Raw genomic sequence first — 19568 nt, 5'->3', positions numbered from 1 at the left:
CCTCCACTTAGGTATCCGAAAGCAGATGTGCTGGATGCTGAGCCATTTCCAAATCTGGCCCACAACCAATGGCAGGGCTATTCATGACAGTATGATTCATAACAATAAATGCTTCAGAAGTACTTCTCCTTAAATTATCTGCACAAGATGATGGCAATTCCTCTGTGACGTGGAATGAGCCTTTGCAATGTTGGGAGCCTACTAAGTGCTCTGCAGAGGAACATGAAGGCTCTGACAGACAAATTTCCATGGCAAACTCTGTGCCTTGTGTTTCCTGCAGCAAGACCCAGAGGCAGCTTGTGAGAAGAACAAGCCCAGAGGACATGATGCAGGATGATTTATGTGCATTTGTGCCTAAAATTTTGCTCCTTCTCTGTAGGCTTTTGTATAAAAATGAAAAAAAAGTCCAGCAACTCTCAGGCTTCTAACCAAATCCCTCTGGGCTTTGGTAGTTTCACTGTGAACAAAGAAGACCCAGTCACCACAAGCTTGTGGAAATGCAGTGGGGGAATGCCTGTCCCCTGTGGTGTGCTTCAGCTGTCTTCTCTAAATTAGCCGTATTTCAAGATCTCGCTCTAGACATAAATGCTCGGTCTCATGCCATCTCTAGAGGGATGTGTAATGATATATACACACAGGAAAACTTCTGAGTTCCTTGACTGCAAAGGACTAACACGTAAGTACTATTAAATATGGCATATCATGCCAGGACACCAGAGTCTGAAGTACTGCTACCAGCCTCATCTAGCCTAACATATTAGCCCTTAATCTGGTTCCCCTATAAGGAGCTCTGCTATCGTGTCCACGTGTAATCAGACCTGTGCAGCTGCCGACATGTTCTTTTTAATTGGATTGAAGCTAATCACAGTAGGATTAATTTGAAGAGATCAAGGAAACAGAGTGATTTTTGGTGGAAAGCAGATGGTTTCTTCTGGATGGAATAAAGCTCTGAAAGCAATATGAGGTGTTTAACTTTCCAGGTTTACTGAGATTAAAAGATCAGGGCTTCTGTAACTTAACTGTAGTATATTTAATCACATTATGCCATGTCAATAAAACAACCCTTTGGAAATTTACTGTGGGTTTTTCAAAAAGAAGTGGCTTACTGACAGATACCAGCATCTGACAAACTTCAAGCGCTGTGAAGAGGAGTATGAAAGCATACTTCCAAAGCTGGCATAATTATTCCCAAGCAAACAATAGTTAAGCACTGCTGTTTTCATGAGAATCAAGAGCATCATGCCTCTCCAAATGGCATAACGTGTTATTCCTAAAAACTAACCATAATAAATGGACTGTCAGCTCAGCACTGACTTGTGATTTCAGCCATTTCTCTTTTTGCCCTCCAAATGGAGTTATTGTAAAGGAGTCTGATATCAAAGTACTGAGTACGTACACAGTCTTTTTAAAATAAGGCCACTAAAATTCAACCTAAAACCTTCGGCACATTTGAAAATCTGGACTTTAAAAAGTTACAACAAACTTGAAGAATCACTTCATTAATGAACTACAGTTCTTTTTTCCATTATTTATGTATGCATGTAAAATATATTTGCCCATTCCTATAGCAAAACACGCACAGACATGCTGATTTCTCTACAAAGTCAGACCCTGCTGAAGTGCTGTAATTTGTATATGACATACATGTTAAACAGGAAGGAAGTATGTCACTACAATGAGAATGTAAACTAGATGAAGCTGAGCCAGGAATTGAGATAGCAGGTCTGTGGAGCATGGAAAATGGGAGTCTGGGGAAAACTTATGCAGGGTAACTTTGTTGTGTCCCTCAAACTCCAGAAAGGAGAAAGTTCTTATAAAATGCCAAGGAGCTATAAGAACCTTAGGTCTTCAACCACAAAAAGGGCACCTACAACTCACTGGCGCACTATAGTCACTGACTTCCCTAAACTAGTGTGAACAAAACCATTTTACTCTCCATACAGTATCAAAGAAAAAAAAGCTTCTTCAACCATTCTGAATTTGAACCACAAGAAAGTGTTACCTAGGATTGCACAAGTCCTTTTCACAACATGGTTATACACATGGGATTGTCATGTACAAAACTGGGACCAGCTAAGGCAGGCTTAATCCTGTTTTAGCTGGTCCCAATGAAAAGATCTACGCAGAGGTGCTGGATTTTATTTTACAATTTTTCTTAGCACAATCTGTCCCAAATCTGATCAGACAGTTCAGTTCTGCACACAGTATTTTTCTTCTACTGAATTTAGGGCAAAATCTGGAAGTGCATGTTTTATAGCACCACATTTCTATTTCATTTCTAAGACCACTGAACAGCAATGATTACTCAGCTAGATTCACCCTTTGAAAAGAGAATCTTGACTTACTTGAGAAGTCTGCCCACTTTAATTATATCTTTTTATCTTGTGTAGAGATATTCAATAACATACCTCAGTAATATTAGCAGGTCAGAATACCATTACAGTGAAATGCATTGCTTCATCCAAAACTTCTAATCAGAGCTCCCATGTGATACAAGGCACTTCCCACAGATGTGTTCCCTCATCTTCCACTTACTGCAAGTACTACAGCCTCCATTATCGTAATAGATAACGGCCTCACAAACTGCCACCACTTCATCTTCACACAAAAATATTAGCATGAGGTCAGTATTCTCTGAATTCAGAGAATAGGGGCAGGGTACAAAGAGATTAAATACCTCGCCTTTTTCTGTGCCTGCAAAAATGGGAACAGGTGGAAGAACAATAGATTCTGTAAAAGGAAAAATGGAGACTCACCAGAAAAGAAGGCAGCACAGCACTAAGAGCACAAGGTTATTTCTGTATGCCCACAGGCTTGCAGTGCATACCCTCGTTAAAACTAAATACAACTTTACGCAGAGAAGGCTATAAGAAGAATGAAATCCATCAAGATGTATTTTAATCTGCTTTAAACACAACATAACTATTCATTTGCTATAAACATGCCTCATTTAAACCCTGGGGTCTACTTCTTCTCCCATTATATGCATTTATTTAACATTTCATAATCTGCTAGTGCAGAGGCAGTTTAGGGCAGGACCTCTTAGTGATTATCACTTAGTGCAAAGGAGCTTATTACCTTACACCCACACTCCAGAGCAGTCACTAGAGGTTTGCTAGAGTTTACATCAGCTAAAATTAAGGATTATCTATGGATATTAATAGAGATATGATCATATTTCCCAGTTAGATTTACATAACTACAGACTTGTTCCATTGTAAAGTTTTGCTTTTTATCATGTAATTAAAGGAGATATACATGCAGCTGAAGGTAATAACAACATTGTATATGTTACCCTTTCAACAAACTAAAATATATACTGCTAATAACTAAGCATATTTACCCTACAATTGTTATAAATCATGTAGGAAAACATTTGATGATATTATTAACAGTAAATTACAAATATGAAAAAAGTATGATTAGGCAGTTATCTTGTAACTAAAACATAATTACATTGCAGGTTTAGTGACCGCTTTAGCTTTAAATATGAACATAGGCACATTAATTTGTTTTGGACAGCTTTCAAACAAAGATGGTACCTGGATAAAACTACTTCACAAAACAAAGCTTTCTAGCATTTCTTTGGCAGAGAGAATACTGCAGCTGCCAAAAGAACTAGTTTTTTCACTAAGTAGGTTGCATTAACTACTTCTTTGTTCAAACAAAAGGTGTCCTTTCACCATTAAATAACATCTACAATGTTTCCAGCTGTCTTTTGAGTATCTTGATCACTGCCTTGGGGTCATTGTATTCCAGTGCAAAATGGGTGAGAGTTATGACACACCCTCAAAGGCCCCCGACTTGACAGCCCTTCTACTTACAGTGCAGAGTTTATTTAATCTGGGGGCACTAGGATCAGCAACTGAAAAGAAAAGAAAAGAAACCTGCTTGTAGTTGGCCCTATTTGGATACAAAAATCTAGCTCAATATGAGAAAAAAGTCATGTCACCCTGATCTCTTCTTTTGCAAGACCGCAAGCCCTCTGGGACATAGTACAGTATGTACCAATACAACTCGCTTTGCATAGCTCAGAGGCAGAGGACTGTAAGCTGCAAAGAAAATTTCCTAGAATGGTACTTTTCTGCTTTTATGATTTCATCTAAAATTATGGCCTACAAAATGTACTATCCTTTGTTGAGTGTTAATTGAAACAAACTCTCCCATTTATCATACTCTTAATACAGATTCTGTTATTATTAATGGCAGATGTAGAGAGGCCACCTCAGCAGATCTGCTTCTAGTCAAGCTGCAAAAGCTCTCAGGGGAGGATGAAAGAGTGAATTAGAAAAGAAGGATCAGAGGAAAAAAGAAAATAGAGTACAAATGACTGATTAAGGGAGAAAACGAGAGATCAAATTTTATAAAGGGAATTGTATTCTAATGCCAACTTCATCCAGCAATCTGCATAATTCATGTAATATTTCTAGTCCATACATGCTAGTTGATAGCTGTACCTGTTTGAGGACACTAATCACACACTAGAAAAGTCAGTTATCGTGTTAAAAAAAGGACAGAATAGATTATTGAAGTAACAGGTATTGAACAGGAAGAACATTAACTCTGATGCCAAGACATCACAGACATGGGTGGATGGGGAATCTGACCTTCATTCTATAGCAGTATTATTTTAGCGAATGTTATTTTACTATGAAAAAATGAAATTAGTGTAGTATAGCCTCTGGGCAAAATCTTTATCTAATTTCAATTTTGGAAAATAAAGATTACATTAATTTGAAATGAATAACTTTTCAAAGTTGATTTTCCTGAGAAAATAGCAAAGGACTATAAAAAATGAAGTGTCTACATAATGTAAAAATTAGGCATTAGTTGCTGCTGTAAAAAAAAAAAAAAAAAAAAAAAAATTGAAAATGCCCTTTTGATTACTCAAAGGCTCAAAAAAAAAAAAACTTCATATTCAGCCAAAAATAAAACCCCATTGAATTCACTGAGCATTAAATAACACCTTTTTGGACAGTCATTCTACACTAATCCTGATAGGTAAGATAAATATTGTCTCTATCATACTGCCAGCTTCCCAATATCCACAGCACACACATTTTACTTATTTTATCTTATTCATAAGCTAGGATGGCCAAACTACAAATAGTGCCAGACCCTGGGCTGCCTATATTGTCTGCAGCTTGGGCATGGGCACCTGGCCTGAACACCCTGAGATGTTCTCAGTAGGTGCATACAGCTTGTCCCACAGCACCCCAAGCTGCTCATCCAAGCTTATCACTCTAATGTGTAAGACAAAAACTACCTCAGGTGTGTCTTGCATTACACGTGGTTCCAGCATGGATGGTTTGAATTGACAGATCAGAGTCAGCATCACCCCAGAAATAAGGACTTGGGGCTTCCTTCACTGGATACTGAATGGTTTTCCCATAAAAGCAAAAACACTTGTTGAAGTCTTTCTCATTAGCAAGCCTCAGCACATCCAAACTTCTTATTCCCTTCCAGTTCATTTCCCATCCATGTCTGTGGCTCCTATGATGAGGGTCTTTCAGTGTATGTCATCCCCTATCTTCCCTATTGCATTTACCTCCTCACATGGACGATACTCAGAAGCAGGTGTGCTTCACAGAGTTTTCTGCTTTCTCTACCTCTTTTCTCAGCTGTTTGTACAATTTGCACTGTCTCCCGTTCCTTTTACAGTAAGGACCATGATCTCTGTACATGAGTAAATACAATAGGACAGCATAAGAACGTTTAGTAATCAGTTATTCATGCTGCAACCAGTTGCTTCCCCTTGATTGCTCCTTTTGTGTTAAGAGCTTGTCCTTCACGTCTTCGACATCAGAGAAATCCTGCAGCTAATCAGTGCACTAATGAAACAGTTGTTCCATTAATAAAAATTTTTAGAAACTGGTAAAGAAAGAAGCAGCTTTACAAATTAAGCCTCCTCTTCAGCTGGGGCTCCCATTCAACTCGAGTGCCCCAAAATAGCACTTCAGCAGTGCTTAAGTAGTGCTTAAGCTTTACTACTTCAACTGTTGATTTCTTTTTCCCCAGGATCATGGACTAATTAGAAGTGTTGCAGGAATTTATCAAGAACAACCAAGTCAGTCTTAAAGGCTATTACTGTAATAAAGTCACACCTGAAGAGTCCAAACTCCAGTTGAGAACAGAGCCTTCTGAGTCATAGACTGCATGAACACACAGCAAGGGTCCCTACTCCTAATATTACTTGATGGGGACTTACTGGGTGCATGCCAGGACGAAGAGCAGCCAGATCAAGCAGGGGCCCATCCAAGACACCTCTGGAGATGCAGTTACCTACCTACCAGTTGCCTGATAGGCACTTATCCTTGTGCTTTTTGTAGCTGGACAAACTATCATTTTCATTTACATTTAACAAGTGGGGCAGTAAAAAGTAGCAGTCAATGTGTATCCTGTTCTGCCAACACCTTCAGGAAGGCAGTAATTGCCACCAAATGGCACAGGTTTTGGTACAGACAATATCAGACTCCCAAGTAGAAATTGGGTGCTTCTCTCAATTTGTGTTGGTTTTGATATCAAAGTCATCATGGCCAAAGGTCTGAGGCAGCAAAAACAATGAGAGGAAACTTAAATTGCAGAATATGCATTTACATTATAGCTGCAAAGCCTCTTGTTACTGCCCAAAGAAATGCAACCACTGAATAGGGAATTCTTCAGAGCAGTCCTGCAGAGAAGGACTTGGGGGTGTTGGTCGATGAGAAATTGAACATGAGCCAGCTACAGTGTGCACTTGCAGCCCAGAAAGCCAACCGTATCCTGGGCTGCATCAAAGGGAGTGTGACCAGCAGGTCGAAGGAGGTGATCCTGCCCCTCTACTCTGCTCTCCTGAGACCTCACTTGGAGTATTGTGTGCAGTTCTAGTGTCCTCAACATCAAAAGGACATGGAATTGTTGGAACAAGTCCAGAAGAAGGCCACGAGGATGATCAGGGGACTGGAGCACCTCCTGTATGAAGACAGGCTGAGAAAGTTGGGACTGTTCAGCCTGGAGAAGAGAAGGCTGCGTGGAGACCTCATAGCAGCCTTCCAGTATCTGAAGGGGGGCTATAGAGATGCTGGGGACTCTTCATTAGGGATTGCAGTAATAGGACAAGGGGTAACAGGTTTAAGCTTAAACAGGGTAAGTTTAGATTGGATATAAGGAAGAAATTCTTTCCTGTTAGGGTGGTGAGGCACTGGAATGGGTTGCCCAATGAGGTTGTGAATGCTCCATTCCTGGCGGTGTTCAAGGCCGGGTTGGACAGAGCCTTGGGTGACATGGTTTAGTGTGAGGTGTCCCTGCCTATGGCAGGGGCATTGGAACCTGATGATATTAAAGTCCTTTCCAACCCTAACTATTCTATGATTCTAATTGCTCCCTAGTCTACAGGTGAGAAAAGTATTTTGGTGTTATCACAGCTGTACAAACTCCAGCAACTTAATATTTAAAAATCAGGGAAGTAAAGGAGAAGAGAAAATAAAGATGGAAAACTGGGGAATGAAAAGGCCAAGTAACCACAGAGAAAATGAACAGTAGGTGAAGGACAGTAGAAGGACTGGTGATGAGTTTACACCAAAGTGAATGATCAATGAATCTCCCCTTTCTGTTTGTGTTTTGGTTTTTTTTGGTTGTAGGGGTTTTTTTTGCTCTGCTGGTGGCGGTTGGGTTTTTTGTTTGTTCTTTTTTTTTTTAATTGGGGCTTTTTATATGAGAAGGTGATGCCACACTGGCTTTTTTTTTTTTTTTTTTTTTTTTTTTTTTTTTGCCAAAACCACAGAAATTCCTCCTGTCTTCCTGCCCTTGACATTACAGAACCTTCGGATGCCTACAGAAAAGCCTGTCTTTTCCCCACAAAATGAAGTTCTCCCATTGCCAACTTCGAAATATCTCTCTGCTAGAGGACTTAGCCTGGACACTCAGGCCACCTGGACAGCAAGGTTTGCTGAGACCTTGACATGCGCGGTATGTCAAGCTCAGATAGGGTGTTCATGGGACTGTGGAAATCTTATTTCCCAGCCTGGCCCCCTTGACAGCTTCTTGTGAAGCATTTGGTAATCAAGTGACTACATGACCTGCCAAAGTCCTTTGGGAAAGAGAAACAGAAATTATACTCAGTATTATTTCAGATGTGAAAAGATAAGCTACTTTTGTGCAGTACTAAGTAAACAGTTAAGGACAAAGCAGTTTTTAACAAAAAGGGGTAGCAAGATACTCATGAATTAGTTTTGCACTTCAGCAAGCCTCAAAGAATTGTGTCTAATATCTCCCCATTCTCAGGATGTAGCTTTTTCTTTTCAATAAGCCTGTCACCTCCTGTCAGCATCCCCTCTGCCTTCCTTCATCCTCTTAATTAGTGACTGTGAGCTCTGCCTTTGTTCTCTTTATTTGGCTTTAAACTAGAGAAACTAAACCAAAAGAATTCTCCAGAAGGCTTTGTACCTGCACATGAAGGTGTCATAAATAGCTTGTTAATGATTTGAGAAATGACTAATAAGTAGCTACATCGGGTAACCTTTCAGCATGCTGAATAATTTGTTAAAAACTTAATCTGTTTAATGGGGGCTAGTTTAGTACCACTATGGAAACAGGCAAATTGAAACTCATACCAGCACTTTTGTCTCTCTGTTCCTCTGCAACTGAGATACTCCCCCCCAAGTCTGGGACAGAGCCAAGAATTACAGGGTAAATTAACACAAGGGCCAAAGCCTGAAGCAGATGTTATGCCTAAATCCATAAAGTCTGCTTAGTAGGAAAGCCTGTAAATAAATAAATCCAATCCAAACACCTCAGCTACAAATAATTGTAAACTTCAGGGGATATCCCTATATCTATTAAATCCAATGAAAATTAATTCCTCAATTTTGTGCACCTATGATGTCATTACAATCTCATTTCTAATCTCTGCTTTATTATGGCAGGTTCAACATCATGATAGTGCACTGGAATGTTATTAAATACTTCACCTTCTAGCTGTTCCTGACAATAAACCAAACAACCTCGTAATCTGAACAATAACAAGACCCTGACGTATTGTTCACATCCACTGCTAGATCTGCCAATACTGATTGTTAGAATTTGAGATTAAGGAAAAAAAAAAATTAATTAAAAATATTTGACAACCCCCCTCCCCCCCAACAGAATTACGTGTTTGCAGAGGATTCATCCATACTCCCCAACTCCTCAGATGTTCATGTATCATATTTAAGGGGAGCACGTGTTAACAGGAGCTTCATTTTTACAGATTTTGTGCATTAATGGGGACTGAAAAACATGCTACTATGGCTGGCTACATTTCAACTTGGGATGCAGTGAGACTGCAGTTGAACGAGTATATATTTTAAACCCTTCTGGCAGAAAAGTACTCAACTGCAATTATTAACTAATAATAAATTACTATGGCATTGACCTACAAGTTTAGTAAGAAATTAGGATGCTTGTATCTAACTATGTAGAAGTGACAGAAATACCCTATGGAGGATAAACCCACTGAGAAGCTCGGTGTGCCTATCATTAACAGACATGACACTATGCACAAAATAAAATGTTTCTATCATTCGCGACAAAGAATCAGGGTGCTTCTGCTCACAGCCAGGCCAAGCAAAGGGGTTTTTCAGCTGCAAGACTACAGATTTCACAGTATCAGCATGTCACAAATCCCTACCCTGAACCAGACTGCTTGCTCTGAATCTGTCTAAGAATCTGTGACAAAACATTTAAATTTTTCTTTTTATAACCGTTACTCCTTTGGAAATATCCTTGAAATTGTCTTCTTTTTTAAAGAGTTCTGAGGTCTTATTCAAAACACAGTAGTTCAACACATGCTTTGGCAAAACGAGTGTCAGGGAGAAGTGAGATAAGAAACATCTGAATATTACTTATTTCTTCTTTTTTTTTTCTTTTTTTCTCTTTCTGTTCTATCCTTTTCTAGAACTGGGAGGTCACCCACCAAACCCTCAGTTTCCTTCTTTTTCCTCAAGTGTAGACTTCAACTGGCTAATTTATCACCATAACTGTGAAGCCGCTGATCAGGGATCCTAGTCTCACAGCTAATAGCACAGTGGAGTTTCTCAATGTATAAGGATTGAGCTTCAGCAGTGAAAACAATTTGAAAGTCTTCATCTGGGAATCTGATCCAAAAACTATCAGAAAAAATAGCAGGAAATTTCAGTGTTAAAATCCAGGACAATGAATCACATCCAACCCAAGCAGTAGCCCCAAGAGAAAACAAAGTGCAGTACTTTCTTGGGAGACAGCAATTTGGGGGTCAGGGGGGTTGGGTTGGTTTTTTTTATTTCTTCAGTATGTTAGAAAACAGATTTTATTTCACACTTTACATTAAACTAAAACAGTAAGAAGGAAAATATTTGAGTTACAGCATGAAAATATCATAAGGGTTTGCTTTTTTCTTTTTAATTATGTGAGCTTTGATTCTCATTTATTTGTCCCTGAGTCTTTCACACACAAAGGCCGCTGATAGCCTATTTATGAAGCATGATGCTGGTATTATTTTTTTTCTTTTATTGTTTGGGAATGTGCTTACTTTTTCCTGCTTAAGCTATGTCTCACTAGCCTTGACTAACCTTCAACTCTGTAACTTAAACACATCACACTCACACTTCAGTGTGCTTTGGAAACCTTGATACCCACCTATAAATGGGAAAACATGACTCTACTGTAGTTTCTTCCATTTGTAGGAAGATAAATATGTGTAGTATCAGTGTTTCTTGGCTTTCTAATGGCAGAGCTGTCACCTCCTGATCTGAGGCAAGCTTTAATGATGAAAATCAGTAGTGCTTTCTGACTTGGTACTGACAGAGAGGCATTAGTGAGATGGAGTTACAAGTATTTTTTGATTAGTGCATTTATCTGGGCTAGAGTCTGATTGAGTAGTAATTTCCAGGCTGAAGCTCTTTGGACCATGGAGGCATCCTTCACCCATCCGAGTAAAGTCAGTGGCAAATAATTCTATGACTTTACTGGACTGAGACCTTTCAAAACTTTCATAAAAAGGATGGCTACAATCATAGCAAGTAGAACAAACCAAAAACAACCAAGACCCTAATTTTGACAGGATTTCCAGTTAGCCCAAGACTTTTGCGTCTTTATATCCTGCCATACTTTAATGCTGTGCAAAAATTGCAGTAGAGAGACTACTTGTACATTAATACTTCCCAATACAAAACCCAAACCCCTGTGTTTCTCCCAGTATGCAAAGTACACAGTTCAAGTAAAGAAATTACACTTTTTAAAGCATGCCATACAAGAACAAATCTGCCATTTGTGATCAATTTTACTGATTTTAAGAAAAATAAAATTCCATTAATTTCAGCCTATATTTCTCTCATTTCACTGGTTCATGATGACAACTTACACAGACTCTAGTAAAACTAATTATTGGCTTATCTGGCTTGCAAAGGTAAAATCCCTATGGATTTCACTGGAAAGATGACAACTGGTTTGAAGAATGGTATTCCTGGCCCTTTGTACCAAGGAATTAATTAAAAATTGGAATCTGTGATAAACAAACATATTTTTCTGACAAAGGCCCATGGTAACAGAGCAGAAAAGATGTAGGCATTTTATTCTTCCTAGGTTTTCTTACTGCATTTTTATTTATGCTTTTACTGAGGTCAAACGTATATAATGCAAAACCCTTTACAAGCTTTCTAGCAGCTATTCAGTACAACCTGTAGGCCTGTAGTCTTTTATTGCTTTAATGTATGAATCAATGTTTTACAGTGTTTTCTGGACACATTTCTGAGCACAAAAATCTATGATTCTACTACAAACATTTGTTTTGCTTTTCTGTAAATAACAGCAGCTTTATACTTCCCTGTAACCAAATAAATCACTGCTGAATCTCAGAAAAAATAAAATACTAGCTCAAACCGAGTATTTATTACTTTTGATAGAAAAGAGAGAGTAGGGTTGTGTTTGTGGGTGGGGTTTGGTTTGGTTTATTTTTACATTAAAACAGATAATATGGAAAGAAATGCTTTTCAGCTTCAGATTTTGAAAATTGAGATTTGAAAATGTAGCCACAACATCTTCCCGCACAAAGCAATTTGACCTCACTTTAAAATTTCATCTTTGAAAGCAGTTGTCAGTGTATTCTGAGAGACTGCATAATTTAAAACCTGCTGAAAACAATATTAGGAGAATAAAGGGAAATTTCTTGCCTTTGTATCCTCCCACCTTGACTGTATTATAGCGTGGAGGAGCACTAGCTGTCACATGAGCCTGTGTGATGTGATGTGCTGTACAGATTCCTCCACTAATGAGGAGCAATGAGCACACTTCCATGTCCTGCTGCATTTTACTCAGCCTGCCTCTTTGCAAGGATCTCTTCTCATAACTTCTCAGCAGGAATTTCTTTCTTTTGCAGGGGAAAATGGAGACAGCTTGGTGGGTGTTTGTCTGTATATGGCTTCAGAAGAATGTTTGAAAGCTGTATGTTGCACAGAATAATACTAGGCTGCTTAGCCTCTCTGTCTCACTTGTCCCCGAAATAATAAGAGCTATAACACAGGGTGGTACAAAGATAATTGCGCAGAAAAAAATTTAAGGAAGCTCTAATGTTAAAAAAAGAATTTACATAAATACCACAGACACAATAATCGCTCACTGAACATACCAGACTTGAACAAATAACATGCATGCCTGTCAACATGGACAAGTTGTAAAAGACTTCTCCCTGCTTTAATGAGTAACTGGACCCTGGTATCTTCAGAAAAAGATTTGGAACCTCAGTTCCAGCCTTTCAGACTCATCACCGAGCTCCAACTTTTCTTTAGTACCTGATTTCACTAGGTGACTACAAATGACAGAGCAATCTTTTATTTATTTATTTATTTTTAACTGAGAAAACACCCTGGGGAGTTACAGAAGGGATCCTCTCTGCTTATCATGGGCATTTAGTTTGAGCTTAGGCTGCAGGCATATATTGAATCAGCTCTCTTCAAACAGTTATACTAGACAGGCTTTCAAGTTCTTGTAGAGAAAAAAAGCCTGTTATAGATGAGCCTGCCACCACCCCTCTTCTAGGGAGGAGCATAGTCCAGTTCTGCCTTTACAGCCAGAAAGCCACATGATGGTACAGGCTTGCCTATCATCCACCACTGCCTCCTGACATTTACAGTTTCGAATGAGGGAGGAACAGACCTGAGAAGGTCAGCCTTCACCTCTGCTCTGACATGGGAGGAAGGAGAAGCAGCCTGTGTTTCCAGGCTTATGCAGCAGCCTGGACCAAGCTCTATGCTGCTTTGCAACTACTTCTCCAGGCAAAAACATTTCAAGACAGCTCTGGTCCTCATGGTTGAGCCATGTCTCCCACACCATTACTTTGAGAGAACTCAGTTCTGAGCTTCCACATATTCTTGGATGCATTTGAAAGCATCATGTTTGTGCTCTGTCAGCTCTTTTGAGCAACTACACATGATGACTTTTCTCAAGGCTTCCTACAATGCTAAGCAGCTCCCTGTTTCCCCTCAGAGCCTGCTCCCAAAGAGGAAAGAGGACAAATATGTAAGACAAATATGAATTTTGCCACAATTAGGTCACATGCAAGTTTGAAAATACTTAGATGAGGCCCCCAGAAAGACAGTCATTGGTGATACATGGCTGAGAGTAAAGGGTTAAAGTTGTGAGGGCTGAAGCCTGTTCCAGTATCAGCTGAAAAGTCTGTCATACAACTAGTGGCACAGATAAATGGAAAAAAAGGCTGAGACAAAAGTTCTCTAGCGGGCTCTGTGGAGTAGTTTAAGATCTCACTGCCCTGACTGGCTATAACACATTAAAGCTAACATAGCCAAATGGCTCATCTAAGTGCTCTTAATTCATTTTAGTAACAGAATGTACATTTACATGTAATGTAAACATTCAAGTCATTCTCATCACTGCAGCAGATCAGAAATCTTGCACAGGTTTGAGAGACACCACAAGTGTCTCCCTCCTGGAGTGATGAGAAAGGGAAAATAAGGAGCAGATAGTGGCACATCTTCAGAAACTCCCAGCAGACCCACAGGAGCGACCTATATAGAACCTAAAAGAAGAGGGGCACATAGGTGAGCAGGGGGCTGGCTCAGAGACTGTTTATCAGTTCTTTGCTCTTATTGATCTCAAAGCACTTCTAAAATATCTGCATTTTCTTTTCTGTTTAGCAGCTGGAGAAACTGAGACATGGTCATGAGGAACTGACTCTCAGCTGCAGAATGCAGCATATAAACCAGTTCTCTTGAGTCCTAGCCCAGGGTTTTATTAACCAGCCCAGGCTAAAAATCAACCAGAAATTTAATTATACTACGTTGTGACAAGGAAGTATCTGGCAGTGCTCATCTGAGATAGAAGAGGGGATGAAGTCATAATTTAGTGGAGACTGGTCACTGTTGCAAATGAGTGATCTGCAACTCCCTTAGTCTGAAAGAGCCTCTATTCGGTGCTGGGCATTTGTTACTTCCAACAACTCACCTTTTCAGGTTATATTATCAATAAACAAGGGAGTGATTCTGTCCTCTCCGCAAGACAGAAAGCTTCTTTCCTGCCTCCTCTCCTCAACTGCTTCTCAAGAGATCTCTACTTTATTTTCTTGCCCTTCTGTGTCCTGTTGAATCACACTGTGAATAATAAGTGGTTTGTGATCTCTTGTATTTTTCTTCTTGACTTTCCTTTCAAAGACAGAAGAACCATAGGAAAAAATACTCCTTTAGAAAAGATCAATTTCACAGATTATGAACTCTAGGAGAAGGTTTCAAGAGAGAAAGTCCTTCATGAAATAAAGAAATTGCCATCCACCCTGCAAACAGAAGGTCACAGTAATTCTTTGTGAGATAGTCCTCACTTAGACTTTCTCAGAGGGAAAAGACCAGTTTAGACATGTCTCCATCATGCTGATAGTGAGAAGAAAGAGCTCTCTTACAGACCTAAGTAAGGATAAAATAAAGGATTCACATGAAATTCAATTAGAAGCTACAAACTTCAATATAACTCCCTCCATGCATAAGTACTTGAAGCTCAGGAGACCTCAGACACACAAGTGTCATTGTTATTTGAACAGGTAGCTTTTCATACCTCTTGTGTGGATCTTTCCATATCTCTTGTGTGGATCTTTCCATTGGTGTGGTTTGTTGGGTTTTTTTTATTTGGTTGGTTGGCTGGTTTTTTGTTTGCTTTTTTGTGTGTGGGTTGGGGGTTTTGGGGATTTATTTTTGTTTTGTTTGTTTTTTGGGTTTTGTTTTTTTTTTTTTTTTTTTTGAGGTTTGGGGTTTTTTTTGAATACTTGTAAATTTCAGTAGTTACAACATCCTGCATCAAGAGTTTCCATGGCTGAAGTATATGGTTTATAAAGAAATGCTTCCTTGAATTGCACTGTTCTCTACCATGAACTCATTTCACAGTCCTACAGCCATTGCTTTTCCATCTTGAATAGTCCTAAGCTGCTTGATCACTCCCTGTGCTGAAGCTCTTCCATATTTTTATTGTCCTTGATATGTCCTTTGGATCTTTTCCCAGTAATCTTATTCAAACATAAGGCTGACCAGAAATACAGAGGGAGGGAGCGCTCAAGAAGTGGGAGTCATGGGTTTATACAGTGCTATAATAATGACTTCTATCCTGTTGTCTATGTCTTCATAATAACTCCTAACCTTAGACCTGCTTTTAGGACTGCTACTGATCATTAAGCCACTGTTGTAGCAGAACTATGTGTTTTAATTCCATCATCTTCCTCTTGAAAGGCTAACAGATAGCTGGTGACCCTTTGCTGATTGTACAGTTAGGATTGACTTTTTCCCCCAGTGTGCACCACTTGGTTTTTGTTTTTTGTTTTTTTTTTCCCTACACTGAATTTATTTGATATTATATTATCTAACCATCCAGAAGAGTGAGGTTAATGACGTCGCCCCCCTGTTCACAGATAAGAAATAGAAGAATGAAGACTTATAACAGAGTTTTCAACAGAGCAGAGGGCAAAAGATGGGTCTGTTTGCATCGTCACTTTTCCACCATGTGAGAAAATGTTTCTTCTAAAACTTCTTTAATGTTCTTGTATACCTGTATACTTGCAGTGTTTGAGGGGGTCCACACAGAAGCAGCCATTTCCCTTTGCTTCCAGAAGTGGGGAGCATGTAAACAGAAGGAAAAAAAGAATCCCCAAAACTGAACATGGGAAGGAAGATGAGATCAGAGAGATTTTAAGGAAGCAAGAGCAGCCAAACAAATCCTTAAAGTGCCACAAATTAGGTACAAGGACAGGGGGGTTATGTCCTTTAGGCCAAAGTATTCAGAAGCATCTATCAAAACATTCAAACTAAATCTAAACCACCACCTAAAATCTTGATATCTAGTAACCAGCTAGCTAATAATTTCACAGTTGCACAAACCACAGGAAGGAGATGCAGCTGGGATGGGGAGACCAGCACAGGGCCCTGAAGATGGGGCTTGACTTTTCTTCTGTCACTGCGAAAGCGGGTGTGTGCATTGCTCAAGGCTTCTGTAGACTGGTGTGAGCCACCCAGCTACAGGTCAACAGACCTATTGCTGCAGCCTGCTCATGGAGAGATCTGCAGCCATGGCGGGCTGGTGCTGTTGCACACCTTTATGGAAGACCAGCAGATTTTAATATTGAAATTAATCTTGCTGCTTGCTCAGCTCCATGTTCAACCCCCCTCTGAGCTACAGCACTCTAAAAGATGTGACAGCATTTGGGGATGTAATTGAAAACATTGCAGCCAGGATGCAGGTTTGGGAAGCATATGGGCAATATCCTGCAAATCATTTCCATATATAGCTGTTATTTCAGAGCAGATCTTGTGTATGTAACTGCAGCTTCTGTTATCTCCTTTTCTCTCCTACCTTCCCAAAACTTCCCATCTGTTTGGCTCTCAAATTAACTGGGCATTTTAACACAATGGGCAAGCTCCTCTGATCTATTATCTTGAAGGAAATTTTTGTGACTTAGACTTGCTGGCCTGCATATTAACTCTTAGTTTTCTGCAGTTTGCTACAGCTCTTTACAAAATGACTGGCTACATGCCACACATGGAGACTACCATGAGATTTCAGGATGTGCATGTCCCTGTCAGATACACATGGCCCTTCCCAGAAGAGCAGCCTGAAGCAGGGTGAAATCCAACATTTCACACCATGTCAGGGTATGGTAGTATACAACATCTGGAAAGTGATTTCCTGAAATGACACTCATCTATGACCTATGAGCCCTGGTACTGTAGGACAATTGCAGTCCATATTAAAACTGAAAATATCCATATCACTAGCTTCATGATCATAACCGTTTCTAGAGCTGAGCTAAAGGCTTTCTCCTGCAGAGAAATTTCTTCTTGCTTATGTGCATGTTTATTGAAATGTGCGTTGGTCAAAACAATGAATGTTGAATATGTTTCTGACCAATATAAGCAAAAACCCACAAGCAACAAAAGGTCTGTATTATCCATATTGGAAATTCCTATCAAGGACACTATATAGCCCAGCACAGAAAGGAGATTAAATCAGACTCTCATGCCTGGAGGTAAATACTTGGTTGGAAAAGAGCCCAAAGGCTTGACTAAACTGACTGAAAGCAATCAAGAGAGTCTTGGGAGCTTTAGCAAGCTTGGATGAGACTCCATTGCAAGCTCATCCTGGGCAAAAAATATTACTTCCATAACCAGAACTGCTGCCTTCTACTTCTCCCTGCACAGGTAGTTCACAGCTGCCTCAAGCTCATAGAACAGATTGTTGCCTGTCTTTTTATCAGGTTCCCTGACAGAGAAAGACCTTGAGACACTTCCAGCACAAGCTCGAGGAGTGCCTATGCTGAGACAGAGGCAAAAGCACACTTCCTTCTAGCCGGCATGCTGGTTGATTTACTTTACTACGTAAGATAGCCTAGAAGAGCCACCTATGGCCTGGAGCTCCAGACAATAATTAAGTTGTTGGTGGGTTGCCCCAGCATTACAGTAATTGATGATTAAAGCAGGAACAGGACACCGCTGAGGCCTGGCACGCAATAAGGCTGCTCAGTTACTCTCCTCCAAATTCACACCACTGAGCAATTTTGTTACATGCATCGTTCCAGGATGCTAACAGCTTTGCTGTTTCCTAATCAGCTGTGGCAATTTACACAATTTCTGGCTGTGTTTTACATCAAACCTCATTTGATTCTCTGGTATGTTGCAATACTACTAAAGACAACCATCCTTTAAATATGCTTTCCACACACATCATTCCCTTTCTTTATCAGTTTTAGATGAAAAGGGCAACACACAGCTGTGTGTGCTAATTAAGAGAGTCCTTATATATTGCACTCAGCATACTTCTGTTTCCAAAACAGTTCTTGCATCTAACCCAACAGCTGATATAGTAAAAGACTGATAAATTGATAATGACAATGGTATCACTGAACATGGGTTTGAGATAGAAAGGATGACATATTTTCTTGTCTCATGTAGGCAGTGCTACATCCAGCCACCAGACACAAAGGAATCTGAGCACCAGCTTAATCTAGCACTAGCTTAAGCTTTTACATATGCAGAACAGAGAGAAGAAACTTGTGACACTGCTGTGCATAAGCTTGTATTGCTAATTTATAGATCACCATCTCAGAACAGATCTCTGATAACAAGGACCTTGGGTGAGAGGGAGAGATCTTCCTGAGTCTAAAGTACTGCTTTGGAAGTACTGGAAGAAAAGTACCTCATGACATATTCCAAGCATTGTATCATCAAATGCTTACCCAAGCAGATGGCTGGACTTGCGCAGTGGGGTTCCTTCTTGTAATCTGCTGCCACTAAGAGCCTTTTGAGCCAGATCCAAAACCTCTTCAAGTCAATGGGAGTTTTTTCAATTAACTTCAGTGTAAGTTGGGTAGGATCCAGAGAATTAAGTGTCCCTGGAGATGCCTTCTGGGCATCTGCTGACACTCCAAGGGGGAATTTCCACCTCCTTTGGATATTGTTTTTAGAAAGTTCTGAAACAAGAGAGGTTACGTTTAAATTTCCAGAAATTCACATTACAGGAAAATCTTGGCCCTGTTGAAGCAAGAGGAAATGTTGCCTTTGGTGGGAATTTACACTTCTGACTACCATTTGCTCCACCCGAGTGGTTTTACCAGCTCAGAAAGCTGATGAGATCAGCAAACTGGTTCTTTCAGCACCAAACAATCGAGGCCAAATATAAGCACCTTATCATCGGTCTTGAGATGCCCCCTACAACTCTAATGTCTGGAAACTTTCCATCATTCCATTTCTTGGGGGCTTATAGCAGCCTTAACCTATGAGATCTATTAACATCAGCCTTTCCATTCCTTCCATACTTGAACTATTTTAAAAAATTCTGTAATTAAGCTAAAGTCTCTAAGTTTTGCATAAACCTGGTCTACTTCTTGGATGTGAAGTGTAGCTATTCCCTAGTTCAGTTTTACTTCTCCTCAGAGCAGAAAGACCTACTAAGTACTGCTAAGAGCAAAATTAAGCATAACTTTCACTGAAAGAAAGCAGCTTAGATATTCAGGACTCAGTCTTTTCAGATAGCTATTACAGTGGCCTACTGGGGGTATGGTAAATAAAATTTTCCTACGTTTACCTCAGGTA

General features: G+C 39.8%; 1 long non-coding RNA gene across 4 annotated transcripts in view; it reads right to left on the bottom strand.

Moving 5' to 3' along the window:
* The window catches only part of LOC136007300 (uncharacterized), a 98019-nt gene that overhangs the window by 28729 nt on the left and 49722 nt on the right, over positions 1-19568 (bottom strand). For all 4 annotated transcript variants that reach the window (XR_010609600.1, XR_010609599.1, XR_010609601.1 and 1 more), the window contains one exon: positions 18713-18946. This is a non-coding gene — a long non-coding RNA (uncharacterized LOC136007300). The remainder of the gene's footprint in view (positions 1-18712; positions 18947-19568) is intronic.

This window comes from Lathamus discolor, chromosome 1 (assembly GCF_037157495.1).
Source record: "Lathamus discolor isolate bLatDis1 chromosome 1, bLatDis1.hap1, whole genome shotgun sequence".
Classification (NCBI taxonomy): Eukaryota; Metazoa; Chordata; class Aves; order Psittaciformes; family Psittacidae; genus Lathamus; species Lathamus discolor.
This window is presented reverse-complemented; position numbering and strand designations above follow the sequence as displayed.